This window comes from Ambystoma mexicanum, chromosome 10, assembly GCF_040938575.1.
Source record: "Ambystoma mexicanum isolate Mex_15411 chromosome 10, UKY_AmexF1_1, whole genome shotgun sequence".
NCBI lineage: Eukaryota > Metazoa > Chordata > Amphibia > Caudata > Ambystomatidae > Ambystoma > Ambystoma mexicanum.
In genome coordinates, this window is record NC_090932.1 from 1,606,849,173 (window position 1) to 1,606,866,969 (window position 17,797).

Sequence of the window (17,797 nt, forward strand, 5' to 3'; positions counted from 1 at the left end):
GGTTAGCCAAAAAACATATACCTCTAAAGGGAACACAGACCTTTAACCCCAGATATTTGGGACCTTACTCTATTAAGGCCATTATCAACCCGGTGGCTGTCAAGTTGGACTTACCTGCTAATATGCAAATTCATCCCGTCTTTCATGTGTCACTTTTGTAGCCAGTACAACCAGGGACAAGACTAACCAAGCCACCAGACCCCCATCCTTGTAGACCGAGAACCCGAATTTGAAGTTAAGAACATCCTGGACTCCAAGCTGATAAACTCAAAACTTTTTTATTTAATCGACTGGAAAGGTTATGTACCACAGGAGAGGCCATGGGAACCTAGTGACCATGTTCATGCACCCCGATTGGTGAAAAAATTCCACCGAAATTTCCCAGACAAACCGAAACCACAGGGAAGAATGACTTTAGGAGGGGCCTTGGGGGGGTGCTGTCATGATGCTTAACCCCGGGGACCCAGACCAAGTCCAGTAACCCCAGAAGCAGGCATCAAGTTACCCCAAGCAAGCCCAACATCCCCCACTAGGGGCTATTTGGGTGCAGTCCTGGTGCCTATGGCGCCAGGCTCAGGCTCATGGATTAAAACTTACCTGATGCAGACCATGCTGCAAACGTACCTGATGCAGACCGTGCTGCAAGAGCTCCAAGCCAAACGAGGCTTGGAAGGGACTATTTTACCTAGGGACTATTTTTTTTTCTCAGTTGGGGCTGGGGAGGAATACTTATCAGACTACTTTGGAGGCTATTTAAACCACGCCCGAAGAGCAGCACACGCTTCGCGTTATTCTGCATCCAGCAGCGTAACGCTCACCGTGCCCGCAAGTCTGCATCCAGTCTTCTGCCATGCCCGCCTCGAGTTTGGAGCTCCTAGAAAAGGGGAGAAAGAATGAGAAAAGGTTAGAACAAAAGCAATACCTTTGTCCTTACCTGAATTCCCGATCCATCGCGCCTTCGAGCTGGAAGAAAGACGTTATTTTATGCGCGTCGCCACGCCTGCTGCAGCGCCGCGATGAACTCACCGGCCTTCGCAGCATCTTCACATTTCACCGCATCCTCCTGCATGTTACCGCCACACTCCGGCACCTAAGGAGAAGACAAGAACAGCAAGGTGAGCCAAGAGAATACACAGAGGAATACTCCCCAAAGACTTACCTGATTTTACCACCGGGGGTATTATTCTTCTTCACCGGTCGGCGCAGCTTCCACTGCATCCTAGCCGAACCCCGGCCCCTAAGGGGAAACAAAAGGACAGCAAGGTGACACAAGGGACTAACAAGGGGAACCCCCTTCACCACAAAAGACTTACCTGATTTTACCGCCGGAGGCATTATTCCCTGAGACTTCATACTTTCTCTCAGCGCCTGAATAAGGGAGAAAGCAACAGGTTACATATGGACATTATTTTATCGAACTGTGTTGGATAATACAAATCCTTACCAGAACATTACTGGTTGCCACGAGGAACTCTTCAATAGGGTCAAGCTGCAACCTGCAAGGAATCGGACAACAGTGAAAATCAGGCATTTGAACTCTTACGAACTACATACTTACGGCGTATTGCCGGGAATATCGCAGTCACTATTGTCCTGGAACTCACCAATTCCTTCGAGCCAGTGAAGCAACTGGTTATCTACGTGCCCCTGCGCTCAATGCAGGATGGAGAGCTCATCTTTTCAAATCATCAGGTGAGACTATAATAGGGAACATCCAAGGTGATCATCTGGGAGAACAGCGTGGTGGGGGGATTTACACTCCACTCCAAGGGTGGTTAATTCCCTTTCTCCACTTGCAGAAGAATATTCCTACGGGCTAAGCAAACGAAGCTAGGTGGGCCAGTCCAGTCCGTCATCCCGGCCCTACGCGTCACATTGGGGTAGACCGCAGCAGTCCAGTCCAGATCGACGCCTCTGTGGGAGCCAGGTGAGCGTAACAGTAGTGTTGTTTGTAGGAATTAATGAGATACCAAGATTTAGTGTATCCATTTGGGTCTTGGACAATTGTTTGGATGAAATATTCAGCACAATTGGTTGTTTTATTTGCTCATCTGCCAAGGTTTTCTTTTTCCCTCTTCTGGGCTTCTTTCTCCTAAAAAAGGTGGTTGTCCGGTTGTAACTTTCAGTGAGGTGCTAGGTTGTTCTGTCGGAAAACCCATGATAAAAGGTATTGCTGGAGTAGTTGTAACAATTATTGTATTGTCGTCTGTCTCTCCACTGGCTACGTCACTACTGTCAGTGTTATTTTTTGTAGGAGGCTGTTTCCCTGGTCTTGCCGGTGCTGGTCTGTTGTTCCCGTAAAATTCTTGCCACATCTAGACAATGTCACAGGCGTAAACCGGAGGTGTCCCTGTGGAATTTACGAATTTTACATTGTTCGATATCTTTTTTTATAGCTATCCAATTTCTGAGTTGTGTCCTCCAAGGTGTTTTTAAGTTCTACCCCTGTTTTTAATTTTGACAGTTGTTGTGAGACTTCCTCGATTTCCTGATTAATGGTAGACATTGATTTAGCCAATTCTTCAATGGTCAGTAGGATCAAATCGAGTGAGCATTTATTTTAAATGTGTTCCCATCGTTTTAAGAAGTCTTGATTTTCTTTGCAGAGAGTGAGACGCAGATAAACTCGTAGTCATCTGGGGACGTTTTTTGATTTATAATATTGGGCTAAAGTAGTCGGAAGTAACTTCTGGGATATTTCCCTTCGTATTAGTCTTTCTAGTTTTTGTATAAATCAGTCAGGGTTATCATCACCCATAGCCTCTATGTCTGTATCTTTAATAAGTGCCAGTATTTGTAACGCTCACCTGATTCTCGCAGAGGCGCCGGTCTTGACTGGGCGACTACCGTATCTTCAAAGGTGATGTGTAGCACCCGGTTGGCTCTTTGGGCTGGACCTCTGTGCACTGTATGCCTGACGTGTAGAGTAAGATGTCTGCAGATAGAAAATATGGGGTTAATGAACTGGGGTTATTGGGGTGTCCCTATCTCTTTCCTCTTCTCCTCTCCTGTAGACCCCCAAAGGTTAACGCTCTCACCTTAGGTAAGTGAATGCCGAGCTCTCCATCTGCCTCGGGGCAGGGTGCTGTAACCAGTTTCTTCACTGGATAGGTAGCGCAGGCCTCTTGACTTCAGAGGACTGCTGTCCGTCGTTTACTGCACGAACGGTAAGTTTCGAGTCATTCAAATGTCTTTAAAGTCTTTAGTAATGATGTCTCTTGTTTTGCAGGGTTCCGGCGATGGCGGATGACGGGCTGAAGTGAGTTGAAGATGGAGCCCGTGTGATGAATAGAAGCGCCTGGAAGCACGTAAGTAAGCGCTTGTTGCCTGCTTCACGGTGCGCTCCAACTGTCCTTTTATTTTGCAGGTACGAGTTCGGAGCGGCTGCAGGGTGCCGGAATACCCACTGGATTAGATGTGGAAAGGAGTAATGGCACGTGAGTATTAAAGTTCCCCAATGTCTTTAAACGCACCTTGTTTTGTCTTTCAGATGCGGGATGCAGCGCCGAAGGCCTCCGGAGCGTGCGAAGAGATGGTAAGCTTTTGCCTTTCAGATGCCGGAATGCTAACCTGTTCTTTCTTGTCTTTATAGGTGTTGCTGAAGACTGGATTCAGGATGGTAAGCCTTTTTCCTTAGGCCCAGGACCGGATGCAGAAGACACGATGAGCGTTCTGCTGCAGAGGTTGCAGAATAACGCAAAGCAAGATTCATCCACCGGGTGTGGTTTAAATAGCCTCCTGTAGTGCTTAGGTGTCTCCTTCCACAGCCACGCCTAAGTAAGAAAAGAGTTCCTGGTAAGAAAAGAGTTCCTGCCTTCCAGAAGAGTTCCAGTGTTCTGAATCTAGGGAGTGGCTCCAGCCCCACCCAACAGGAAAAGTAGTTCCAAACAGAAGAGGATCAGAGGCTCAACTGGCAGGCAAGTAGGCAGCATGGTCTGCTGCAGGTAAGTCCACCCAAGCATTATGAGCCCGGCGCTTCCAGCGCTGGGACTGGGCATATTTATGAGCCTGGTCCACTGGCGCCAGGACTGGGTCCAAAAGGTCCCAATTGGGACTGGTTGGCACTCGGAACCTGGGTTATGGATCTGCTTCCAAGGGAGTTGGGAAAACCCTGACCTTTTGGAAGCAGAGATCATGACAGTATTCTAGTGACTTACTCGTCACTAAAGGCCAATGTAGTGGATGCTTTATTCGTCAAATTGTTGATTTTTTAAAATGACATGTTATAAGGAGGGTGATAGTGTATTTTTCTCTCCCTATAGACTAATAGTACTGTATTTTACTCTCCCCTCAAAGAATGTAATCATCTACTTTGGCACGTTCCAGATGCATTGGTAGACCATATGGACATACACTTCTGCAGTTGGTACGATCTTATCTTCCTAGGTACGCTCTTAACTTACTGAGAATCCATTTGGGTAAGACCTTATTTATCCATTTACAAATTATACCGTTGTAATCATGGATATTTACAACCCAGTGACACATGTCTAAGTTAAAAACTATGTTTTTTTTAGATTAGAGTGAATCCTTTTCAAGACTGAGGCAACCCATGTGGATACCAACTGGAAAGTTGAATCTTTGCCTAAACTTGACAACATAAGGAACACATTGGAGGTCAGCACCTTCTTTATGAGTATACAAATGTATTATTTAGACTATAGTACAGATAATTACTAAGAGACGAAGGGCAAACATTAGCTTGACACAGATTTATAACATTGAAGGGTATTTACATGTTATTATTTTGAACCATCATTCAATTATAAATTGATTAGAAATGCAATCATTTTGTGTTAAATCGTTACAAATATAAGTATTGTATGATCATGAGAAAATGTTTTCCGAAATTGAAAATGTATTAGAATGTCAATATCTATATGTATAAGTATTTTCATGAGACTTATTGAGTTTATTTTTGACTTTTCTTTAGAGATTAAATTGAAATTTCTCGTCCCTCATGAAGAGATATACTCGAAACGCGTTGGGCCACTTGAACAATAAGTATGTACACAATGTGAACCATTGAATGGTCATTTGAAGGATTTTTTATGAAATTATTGTTTACCTAAATGCTAATAAGCATCATAGAATTATATATGAATCTCAATGTGATAAGTGGTTATCTACATCAGAAAAGCACGCTTGAGCATTGTTTACACTAAGAATTTGGTTTTAGTTTTAGGCCACAGACAGTGTGCAGGGGACTTGAATTCCCTCATAGGGAACTTTTTTGTTGTTGTTCATAGTTCCACAACCTAGTTGCCAAGGTTGTTGTTTTCTACCCCGCACTTTGAATGAATCACAATCCACATTATAAAATAGTCTTGAATTATTCAAATTAACCTTAATACCCTATTTAATTAGGTGTGCTTAGTGACAAATTTTGGTATGACCATATGTAAGGAAGGCATGGTATCAAGAATAGACAGACACGAGTGAATACAGTTCAAGGGTGTTTATTGAACTGAATATGCAGTTGGAAAAGCGCCTAATCTAAACCTAAAGCTAAAATGGAAGCAAGCTACGACCATCAAATGAAAAATAAGGCAGTCCCAGTGGCGTCTTGTCAAATAAAAGAACCTATACTAAAATAAACCTATTGCCAGTCCTTACAACTAAATACAAAAAGAGTGTGGGATAAGGTTCACAAGAAAGAAAGACGTGCTCACAAATGATGATGTGGTAGCCGGGGGTCTCCCTTCCCCACGTTTTGACCACAGGACAAGGTGAGACTCCTGGCACACGGCTGAGATTTCTCAGCACGGGACAAAAGCCCCAGCTTCAGCTATTAGGACCTTCAGTGGTTAAGTGTCTTTTCTACAAAAAGTCTATTGCCTCTGAGGAGTTGATAACCTCCAAACATAACAAACAAAAAGTTCCTTTCAACTTGTATATTGGGTGATGCCTTTTCACCCCTGGATTCCCTTCTTCCGGGCTCAGATCCACACACAGTTCTTATCGATATCGGGAACTTTGGAAGTTAGCTTTCTTGCTTTCCTATGGCATGGTAGGTTCAACATAACAAACAAAAAGTTCCTTTCGGATTGCACTTGTGGTGATGATTCTTCACCCCTGGACACCTGTTTTCCAGGTGCAGAACCCTCTCGAATATCAGCCTCGAATATCATCCTCCCTCCTGTCGGGTTCACTGTGGCTTATATTCAAAATGACTTCTCGATTGCATTCATGTGTCGTTGGGGCGATAGCATCTCACCGCTTGATCTCCCTCTTCTGGGCTCAGACCATTTTTAAACGCGTGCCTCCCTCTGTTGGGTTCACTCTGGCTTTTGCAAAGATATTTCTCCTTGGCATTCACAAATCGTAATGTCTTTTTAAACAGTCACCGTGGACATCCCTTTGTCGGGTTCACTTTTGCCAACAAAATGTTTCTTGGGACTTTAGACTTCACCCCTCTTTATTGGCATCCCTCCGTCAGGTTCACTCTTGCCACTCACAATTCCTTTTGCTTTCTCTTGATGTGGGATTCACTTCCCTTGCGTTTTCAATGGTTTGTCGGTCAAAGACTTTCGACTGTACAGGGATTTTGCTAGACCCCTGTATGACCACTTTGATCTTTCTTGGCGGCTCTCCTACAGCCCTCAACTATCAGTAGTTTCAATCAACACAGGATCAACCAGAGTCTCTCGCGTGAGCACGCACATGGTGTCGGTCCACTCTGCAGCTCGTCTTTGCTTAACAATTTACAGTTCCTTGAACCTTTCTCAATGTACCACTTTGCGACTTTCATTCATCACAGTTCGGTTTCTTATCTGTTCTCCCCTCGACTCACCGGCTGTGATGAACCACTTGGCTTTCCTTGTATCTGGAGTCAAGGCATCTCCCTCGGCCCTGCTTATCAGCGTAGGCACGCTCTGCGTACCATTGACATCTGCTGCAAAACACTTGAGTTATTGTTGGCGGTCTTACGTTTCCTTCCACAGAGGACTTGCGGGTCTGGGTCCTAAAGGGCATGGTTGCTTCTCTCCTTGTCAACCTTTCAGTTCTCATCGCCTTTCTCCTCCTTTTGAACTGCCGTGCTTGAATTGCTGTCTCGTTGTGTGGTCTGCCTTGCTCATAATTGTTATCACAATATATCTTCAAGGTTAATTAAACCAATAAACAGTTTGATAGAAATTGAATTCTTACCTGAGCAGACTTATATTCAATGGGAAGCCAATGCTGAAAGCAAGAATTTCCCCGAACAACGCACCACTCGCTACCCGGTAACAAAACCCCGAGAGGAAGTGCACGCCAGTCAGCGAAACCCTCTGGGGAAGAAAACCCTGGTCGAAAGCGGAATCCGATGGCTTGAGTGTGGCTTGCAGGATGTTGTCACCGATGCAATGAAAGTTCAAAGGCGGGAAGGCTTCTTCTGGAGAGGGTGACAATTGGAAGAGATGAATATGAGGAACTCAGAAAGGATGAAAAGAAGCAGGTACGTAATAGTAATACTTTCCCCTAACCTCTTAACCTGCCGAGTCTGGAATACCAGGAGAGAAGCCGAAGAGGCGGGAACCAGAGAGAGCAACAGGGTGACAATTCTGCCAAAAAGAGGTAAAGGTGAGTGAACTTGTTTAATCAGAAACCTAAGAAGCCCGGAGAACACTTAGAATGTAGCTCAGGTGGGAACTGGATATTACCCGAAAGACTGTAGCTCGGGAAACTAGAAACGGCGTCTCTAAACGAGGCGCAGGTAGGAACCGGATGGATCGGGTGAACGGAGAATGCTGTGGGAAGGATCTGCAAAGTTTGAAGAAAGACAGAGTTAGTATTAGTAAGGAGTGTGAAAGGTTTACCAAGGGATTGAAGGGCACAATCTAGTTGCGAACTCACGGAGCATCAGCTAGAACAGTAGCAACGCGAAGAGCTGGAAACCTTTGCGTCATATGAGGGATCACGTGAGCGGTACGCCACACCTCTGGCGAACGTGAAAAGACTGGAACGGTGATCGCAGATCTGCTTGCACTGTGATCCGCCATCTTGAAGATACCACTCTGAATAGAACCACAGCACCGATTCCGGGAACAAAGAGACCACTGTTTCGTGTGTGTAACAATAGTGTGCTCTCGTGCTCCACCTTTTATCCCTGTGGGGGAAGGGAAATGGCTTTCAGGTGTGTGTGTGTGATCCTGGTCAATTGCCTGACTTTGCCTGACCCTTGTGTTGGGCCATGTCAGGTAAACGGCTTTGGTGTTTGTCTGTCGTCTTTCGTGATGTGCGAAAGTGTTCATGTTGTAAAAGGGGGGTACAGTGTTGGAGTATCCTATGTGGTAGGTTGGGAAAAAGGTGTTAACAGAAGGGGGATACCGCCTTTCAACCATCAGTGGCCCACTTCCACTCCCAGAGGACCCCCCATCCAGGTGATCCTCCCTCAGTAGTCCACCCCCAGGAACTGGATCCAATAGCGATGGCAGTTTCCTGGCCACCTGCATGACAGACCACCGGGGACTATTCAGGGAGACACCTTCCGGTTTCTCGCAATAGTCACTTAAAGGGATGATGTATTAGTACTAGGTTACAGATAATTAATTTTGGATGTCATGGACAATAAGAACTTTTATCACCTTGTTACATATGTGTTAACGTTGTGCAACAAAACGCGGAAGTGTGCAGGATCTGTTGAACGGTGCCGCCATGTGAAAAGAGAGGTTTTTTCTCCATCCATTAAGGTGTGAGACAGTTATTCTCACTTCAACTCTGTTGTTTGAACCACACTTTGATATAGATCATTCCAGTTAATAAGGGTTTCCCTTATTTTTGTTTCACAGACGCCCATGTTATAGATATAGGGTACGGTTTACCCTGTGATTTCTGCAGAAGTCGAAAAGTACATTACATGTACATAGGTAAGTGCTTATTGACATATGGACGATACGAAAGTAATAGTCATATTCTAAATCATACAATTTAGGAGACATACACTTGTCCCCTTAGTAATTATATATGTTTTAGTTTTAGGTGACCGCCATTAAATAGGCGATTGATACACCAGAGTTTGAATTATGAGAACGAATGGTGGTAAGCACTGTCTTTATTTGTTTATGAGATAAGTGCTTAAAGAATCATTTGAACATAATTAATTTACGCTGCTTTTCACATTGTGTCGCAAGTCCTTCCTCACAGAACTTAAGCTTGTTTGAAAAAATTATGAAGCGCCAACTACACACAGCAGTAATATGTAAGAGATAGTGTGAATTCTGTAACGATTATTTTAGATTGCTAACCTAGTTTCATTATAGGAGATCCCCTGAAGACGTTCCTGTTGTGATGTACTTGTTTCTGCATGTGAGAGCTGGTGATGGCATGTGGAGTGTTGCCTTGTGAATGGCGGAATCTTTACCCAAGGGTTCCACACCCAGGTAGTTGGAGCTTTCCAGCCTGGGTGATGGAAGCCAGTGGTTATGTCCTGTCCACTTATGTATATAACTTCATGTAACTGTGACTTAAGTACTTGTAATAAACATATAAGTAATCCCAAGAAACCTGGAAGTCACTTCATAACATTGGCGACGAGGATGGGATTGGAGATAGTACGCCAGATGCAGGAAGGTGTAGGTGGGTGTGTAGGGATAGTGGCCTACAGAAGTAGGGAAAGTGTCCCTCAGAAGTGATATTCCCCATGCTGGTGATGGATGTGAAAAGGAGGGGAATATACTGTGGTGTGCTTGTCCATGTGGGTTGATGTTTGAGAAGAAGGGAGCTTGTGTCTATTTGGTGTATCTGGGTGGGTGCAGTGTGAATCAGTAAAGGAAGGCGATGTGTTATATCGTGCCTGAGTGTGTTTGTAAGGTTTATCAGTAAAGGAAGGAGGTGTGCTTGTGTCTGCATGTGAGAGCTGGTGATGTCATGTGGAGTGTTGCCTTGTGAATGTCGGAATGTTTACCCAAGGGTTCCACACCCAGGTAGTTGGAGCTTCCCAGCCTGGGTGATGGGAGCCAATGTTATGCCCTGGGCACTTATGTATATAACTTCATGTAACTGTGACTTAAGTACTTGTAATAAACATATAAGTAATCCCAAGAAACCTGGAAGTCACTTCATAACAGTTCCCAAAACTAGATTTTATAAAGTGTGGGAAATAAACATGTTGAGAAGTGTTTGAGCTACAATACTGAAGCCATGAGACTAGAACTATGACATTTTCAAGAACTGTGGCATTTTGATTAAATTGACAGTATAAAGTTGTGAATTGTGTTCATTTGAAATTTGTTAGCTTGATAAAGTGTTTTATTGTCAACATTCAATTGTAGTGTTATAGTTGTTGTTTGATGCACAAGTCACTTTTTGGGGTGACCATGACACTTGTAACCATGACACTTGTATATTTTGGTGTATATATGTATTTCTAAACAAAATGGAATAAATTATATTTTTGTAATTGTTATATGTGTACTCTGTGAGAAACTAGAAGGTGTCTCTCTCTCTCTCTCTCTCAGGTGGCCACGGCACGGCCATCATCTTTGGATCCAGGCTCTGGGGGTGGAACAGTGTGGGAGGATCACCTGTGTGAGGGGTCTTCGGGGAGTGGGACTCCTGATGGAGAGACGCGGTACCCCTCTCCATGCAACACTTTTACCCCATCACACTGGGTAGAATATATGGGACCTCTACCCTCCACCCCCACCCCCACACTTTCCTTGCACGGACACTTTCACACGAACAGATTCACACCTGAGCAGTGTACCTGACATGTCCAATTACTATGGTCAGGCATGGTCAGGCAATTATTGGTAACCATTCACACCTGACTTCCTTTAAGCTTCCCCACAAAGATAAAAGGCGGAGCACGAGAGCACACTCTGAGCGAGGCAAAACACATGAAGGAACAGCAGTTTTGATACAGCAGCTGAATGAGGGAAGAAAGACGGCAAACCAAGAAGGGTTCGCAAGGAGGGACTGTAACCTTTCCAGGCGGAAAGCCGTTACTTTCTAGAAACCTTTGGATTAAAAAGTGTGAGGCCAGGAAACCGAACTGAAGAATCCTGCTTTGTGTGTCAGAGATACCCGGGACCCTCCTGCATGGCTGACGGAGTCGGGGAGAAACAGCAGCCGCCATGATACCGTCCTTGGCTCCAAGATCAAAGAAACATCAACAACGCCGGTGAGTTGGGGAGACCGATGCAAGACCGGTCTGTGTTGAAGTCAAGGTGGCAAGTGGCAACATTGTATAAATGTTATGCTCACCTGGGCATAGTGCAGAAAGTGTTGGGATCTCTCAGGAGCATGGAGATATACGCTCCAAACCAAGAGACAAAGGAGTTCACTGAGGGAAAATACATACAATGCAGTGCACACCTTTTAAGCTGGCGGAAGTGCTACCAGACACACCTCCTAACAAATATCAAATGGGGAGTATAGGAGCTGTGTGGAAAATAAGGAAACACTGTAGTATAGAAAGCCCCAGTACATACACAAATATAGTCTATCTAAAAGGTAATTAAAGGACTTTAGGCTTACCCTTCTAGACCTGTACTCCAGCGTTGTGCCTAGTCTCAGGAATATCCAGAGTCAAACAAAAGAGGAAGGATTTCAAATAACAACTAACACTAAATACCTACTTGGAATACTCTTGAATTCAGCGGTATGAAACCATTGTGCAAACACCATTGCATCCTGATTACCAGTCTTTTGTACTTCCTGGTCATTTCATCACATTAGTACGCTATATGTTGACATGGACTGGCATGTTGCGTGTCGACTTTATGGTAGATGAGGGATAGCGTCCCGGGCTGTTGCTTGGCAACCACTCGCTCATGCCCCATGCCCAGACTTCTCCTCCGTACAGGACGATAAGCGTCTGAATGGTAACGGGGAAAGGCATGGAGAACATGTGATGGTGCAGGACAGTTCCTAACAGTATGCCCCCCCCCAAAGGCAAGCTACTCCCCTGCAGTTCAGAACTTGGTTTAGTCAGGTTTTTATCATGAAATCGAGAGAGAAAAATCGCAGAGCATTCGTGTCCTTTACAGATACCCAAGAACGGTCCTCTTTACCAAACACTTTCCAATGCACTAGGTATTGCAAGGTACATTTATAAAAACGTGAATCTAGGATTGTTTCACTTTCGTATTCTTCTTGGGGGCCTGACTTGGGTTGCTACGATATGCAACGAGCGAGAGACAGGCTTTAACAAGGAGACATGAAATACTGCATGGATCTTATAAGACGCCGGTAGCTTAAGTTCCATGGCCACTGAGTTAATCACACAACTTATCTGAAAAGGGCCAATATATTTGGGTTTCAATTTCTTTCCAAATGCTAAGATGCAAATATGTGCAGTAGAGAGCCATACTTAGTCTCTCGGTTTAAACACTGGAGAAGGTCTTCTCTTTTAGTTAGCATATATCTGTGCCTGTCTTTGGGCTTCTAGTAAGTGTTCCTTAGCACAGACGAATCCTGAACGTAGGTTCTCTACATACTCTCCTGCAGAGGGAACAGAGCTATGATCCGAGATGTATATTGGGACAGATACAAGATGTTGGCCTGTGGATAAGTGAAAAGGAGAGGTGTTGATAGAAGAATGAAATGAGTCGTTATATGTGTACTCGGCTAATGGTAATTTATCGACCTATCGTTGTTCAAGTTCGGTAATATAACATCTTAAATATTGCCCAATGGTCTGATTGGCCCTTTCACTCTGGCCATAACTTTGTGGATGATAAGCTGAAGTATAGTCCAGACGGATTTCCAATACACGACAGAGCTCTTTCCAGAAGGAGGAAATTAACTGTGAGCCTCTGTCTGTAATAATGCTCTTGGGAAGACCATGTAAATGAAAGATGGTGTGAAGGAAGCAGAGGGCTAGTGCTGGGGCAGAAGGGACCCCTTTCATGGCTATGAAATGTCCTGTTTTTGTAAATGAGTCTATTACTGTCAATATAGCCGTGTTTCTCTTGTCTTTAGAAGGGTCCGTTATGAAATCCATAGAACAGGTTTGCCAGGGACAGTTTGGGACGGGCAATGGATGTAAAGGACCCATGGGTTTTTGTCTACAGGGCTTAGCTCTAGCACATACAACACAACTTCTTATATAATCTTGGATATCGTGGTTCATAGAATTCCACCACGCATAATGGCGTATCTTCTGTGATGTTTTAAGTCTGCCAAAATGTTCACCCCCCGGGGAATCATGACACCAGCGTAACATGGTTTCTTGAGAGGTCCTGGTAGGTAACCACATCTTGTTGTGGAAGAGTAAGCCTTGGTTTTCATAATCATGCAAAGTACCCAGAAGGAAGTCTTCCTTTAATTTTTTGGTATAGGTCTCACGCAATACTTTTCATAAGGAAGTAGAGGTATGAAGAGAGTTGAAATAATTTTGCCAGAGGGATTGAATGGAACTCCCTCTACGTCATCTGTCTCACCTAGATAAACTCACGATAGGGCATCTGCTTCAGTATTCAAATAACCCAGTTTAGAAGTTACTGTAAAGTCAAAGCGTGAAAAGAAATATATCCAATGATAATGTCATTGGTTTACGGATTTTGCTGTTTTGAGAAATCCCAGGTACTTGTGGTCGGTCAAAACATGTATCGGATGTCTAGCTCCTTCCAGAATGTGTCTCCATACCACAAAGGCTTCTTTTATCGGCAACAGTTCTTTTACAAATATTCCGTAGTTCTTCTACGCAGTTGTAAATGTGCGGGAAAAGTAATAGATGAGATAGAGTTGTTTAGTTAGGCTATCTCTTTGCTCTAATAAGGCACTGATAGCATAATTGGATGCATCTGTTTCTAAGGTGTAGGGAAGAGATGGATCTGGAAGTCGTAGCATAGGGGCATTGTGAATTTATTTTTAAATTCGCTGAAAGCTTCTGCTGCATCTTTGTTCCATAAATATTTGGTTCCCTTTTTCAGGAGCCGAGTCAAAGGGAGAAATATTCGGGAATAGTTGCTGATAAAAATTGGCAAAGCCGAGGAATCTCTGTAGGTCCTTTATGGTTCCGGGAGTAGGCTAGTCCATGATAGCCGAGACCTTTTTTGGATCCATTTCAATATCTTGGGGAGTGAGAATGTAACCTAGATAAGCTATACGGTTCAGGTGAAATTAACATTTAGATAGTTTTGTATGCAAACTATGTTTTCTTAATCGTTGAAGTACTTCTTTGACGTATGATGCATGTTTTTCCCGTGAGGATGAAAATATAAGTATGTCATCAAGATAGATTATCCCAAAGGTGTCCAGGACATTGACAGAATTTAAACTTTCAGTAGAGTGGCTCACCTGTGTTTTCTTGCGTGCGGATTTACTTAGCTTTTTTTCCTTACATGGTTTCTGTTCAGTGTGGGTCTAAAAGAGAAAGGGGCGAGCCTCCCCAGACGCCATCCTGCCTGAGGGATGAACACTCTGGCAAGGGGACTCCTGGAAGACTGCCGGAAACAGGAAAAACCCTCCAGCAGGAAATAACCTGCACTGTGACCCGGCAGCAGCGGATAGAACATGCCTGTATGAGGCAAACCAAGGAGACCAAGAAGGAAGCAAACAAGAGCCAAGAGGAGAAAGGAGGAACATGACAAGGAACAGCAACAAGGAAGGAAGGTAAGCGCTGAGCTAGGCATCAGGAATACTAGCTTTGAGATGCGCCAAGCACCGGCAGCGTCTGAATAAGAGTCTGCGGTGTCGATGAATGAACCAGAGACTAGACCATCGCGTTATCTTCCAGGAGTAACATTGGGTGCCATCTTGGAAGGAAAAATGGCACCCAAGACTCTTGAATGGTCTCTCCAGGCTGCCTACAAGAACCAGGGGTGAAAAGGTACGACAGACATCTCTAAATATATCATTCAAGAAGCATTGGAACACGGCAGGGGCATTACACAAACTAAAAGGCATGAAAAGGTACTCGTAATGCCCAAACCGTGTCCTAAACGCTGTTTTCGATTACTCTCCCGGCACCCTCCTAATTAAGTTGTATGCTCCTCGTAGGTCCAGTTTGCTATACAGGTTGCTGGCTTGGGCTTGATCCAATACTACTTGGATAAGAGGTAATGTGTATCTATTCTTTATGGTAATAGCATTTATTTATAATATATATATGGCCGGAGTGTTTTCTTCTTCTTGGGTATAAAGATTATAGGGGCTCCAGCATGTCAGGATGAGTGACGAATGAAACCTTTTTTTCAAGTTGTCTTCTATATATTGGTTTAGTATTAGGTTTTCTTTTTCAGACGAAAGGCATATGTGCACCATAAGGTATCTTAGCTCTGATAGGAGTTCGATATGACTATCATAATCCCTGTGGGGGTGGGGTGGAGTTTCTCTGATTCTTTTTGGTCAAATACGTCTAGATATTCTTTAGGAAGCATACTTTGAAGAAGCAGAACTGAATTCCCCATTGGGGTAGGTGGCTAGGAATCTTCTATCCGGTTACTCATAATTCGGTATCCTTGTGAGCAGGAGGGAGGACATTTGCTTCCTTGGAACATTAACTTGTTATCCCTCCAAATAATAGCAGGGTTATAATAGCGCAGCCAAGGGATCCCTAACATAATTTGGAACAGAGGAGCAGCAATGACATCAAAGACAGTCATTTCATGATGGTACTTCGCACAGATAATAGACAAGGTCTTGGTCATCAAAGTAAGGGGACTGGATATTAGTGGGGAGCTGTCAACCGATAGGATGGGTTCGGCCTTATCCTTCTGTATTTACTGGAAGTGGTTATAGTGGGCAAATGCGATATCTATGAAATTACCGGTGGCGCCACAATCCACTAATGCAATCACTTGTTTCCAGGTTTTTCCTTCTTCCGAGAGGTCTACTCTGATATACAAATGCGCGGATTGGGTAGGTAACACAGGACTTAAGGTTTGGTGGGAAATATCTGAACTTGCTCCTTTATTCCCTATTGAGGGCGAGTTAGCAAGTTTCCCGAACTTGAAAGAAGACTAGGACAAGAACCGATAGTATGATTGGGTACCCCACATTAGAAACAAAGCTTTAGGCGTCTTCTTCATTCTCTTTCTTTGGAGGAGACAGGTCCACGGAGGCTCCCTAATTGCATGGGTTTAGGGTTGTTAGTTGACCCAGAAGCGTTTGGCAAGGTAATCGGTTTGTTCTCCCAAGAGGAATACTTCTGTAGGACTGTTCTCCTCTTGTCCCCTTTTATGTCGTGTATCCTTTGATCAACGCGGGTTACTATGGTTATAAGCTCGGATAGAAGAAGCAGAGGATCTACCACTTGACTCAGGGCATCTTTTATTTCTTCCTTTGGTCCTCTATAGAATATAGTGATCTGGGCATCTTCTGGCCACTGTGTTTGTGTTACTAATCCCTTGAACTGTGCGATGTATGTGAGGAGGTCCCTGTTGCTTTGTTTAACATCAAGTAACTCATTCCGTATTAATTGATTCCCTTGCCTATCAAACATGTTCTTGAATGCTTCTAAAAAGCCCACATAGTCTGTTAACAGAGGATGATTACTATGGATATAGGGTGTAGCCCATGATAGGGCAGTTTTGTCAAGATTAAACAATAAGAAGGCTACCTAAGCATGAGCGAAGGAATAGAGTTGGGGTCGGTTCAAGAAGTGAATTTTACATTGTGTCAGAAAGTGTCACACGTCTAGGCGGAGAGCACAGGGTGTAGGCTATCTCTCACTGTATGCAAGTAAATTAAGCGAGATTCCAGAGACAATGCTAGCATATAACAGATTAAAGGTACATACCAAGCTGTTAGTTGAAACAGGTATTCACAGGAACTGCAGGAGCAGGCTGTAAACAAAGAGACAGAGAAAAAGGCAAAAACAAGTAAGTACACTGGGCAACTTGGATTGATCAGAAATAAGGGTGTACTTGAATATGATAAAGGGTTTCCAGGGATTAAGGAAAGCCCTTGGGATAGGTACCAGCAGATTACTTTTAACAACAGTCATACAGCAACGTCATGACTTAGGCGTGCCAGGAAACTGCTGTACTCAGTGCAAGGGTAAAACTGAAAGACCATATACTGAGGCAGGTACGTAGGTGAAGGCAACAGAAGTCTTCCCTTATCTGATCTGAACGGAGACCAACCCATGGTCACACTGTAAAACGGATTATAGTGGAGACACCACAGTGGACCAAGATGTATACAAGTAGAAAGCAGCATTGAAAGAAATAACCAGGTACATGACAGGATAGGATATCAGAAATTAGAACAGGTAGGTTGCAAGGCAAGGAGCCCAGAGGAACAGGGCAGAAGGCAGAGGAGTGTGGCAAGGCTGCCAGGCACGGCTGCCCAGAGGAGAAGGACAGAAGGCAGCGGAGTGTGGCAAAGCCGTCAGGCGGGGCCCAAAGGAGCAGGGCGGAAGGCAGCAGAGTGCAGCAGAGCCGTGAGGCGGGAGCCCAGAGGAGCAGGGCGGAAGGCAGCGGAGTGCGGCAGAGCCACCAGGTGGGAGCCCAGAGGAGCAGGGCAGAAGGCAGCGGAGTGTGGCAGAGCCGCCAGGTGGGAGACCAGAGGAGCAGGGTGGAAGGCAGTGGAGTGTGGCAGAGCCACCAAGTGGGAGACCAAAGGAGCAGGGTGGAAGGCAGCAGAGTGTGGCAGAGCTGCCAGGTGGGAGCCCAGAGGAACAGGGCGGAAGGCAGTGGAGTGTGGCAGAGCCACCAGGTGTGAGCCCAGAGGAGCAGGGCGGAAGGCAGCGGAGTGTGGTAGAGCCGCCAGGTGGGAGCCCAGAGAAGCAGGGCTGAAGGCAGCAGAGTGTGGCAGAGCCGCCAGGTGGGAGCCCAGAGGAGCAGGCCAGAAGGCTGCAGCAGACTGGAGAGGGAGCTGCAAGCATCAATAGCAACAGGAATCAAAGGCCAAAAGAGGATTTCTA

General features: G+C 44.8%; 1 long non-coding RNA gene across 1 annotated transcript in view; it reads right to left on the minus strand.

Annotated features, from left to right (window-relative positions):
* The window catches only part of LOC138492665 (uncharacterized), a 68,252-nt gene that overhangs the window by 34,675 nt on the left and 15,780 nt on the right, over positions 1 to 17,797 (minus strand). The window contains exon 2 of the long non-coding RNA XR_011276244.1: positions 16,670 to 16,715. This is a non-coding gene — a long non-coding RNA (uncharacterized lncRNA). The remainder of the gene's footprint in view (positions 1 to 16,669; positions 16,716 to 17,797) is intronic.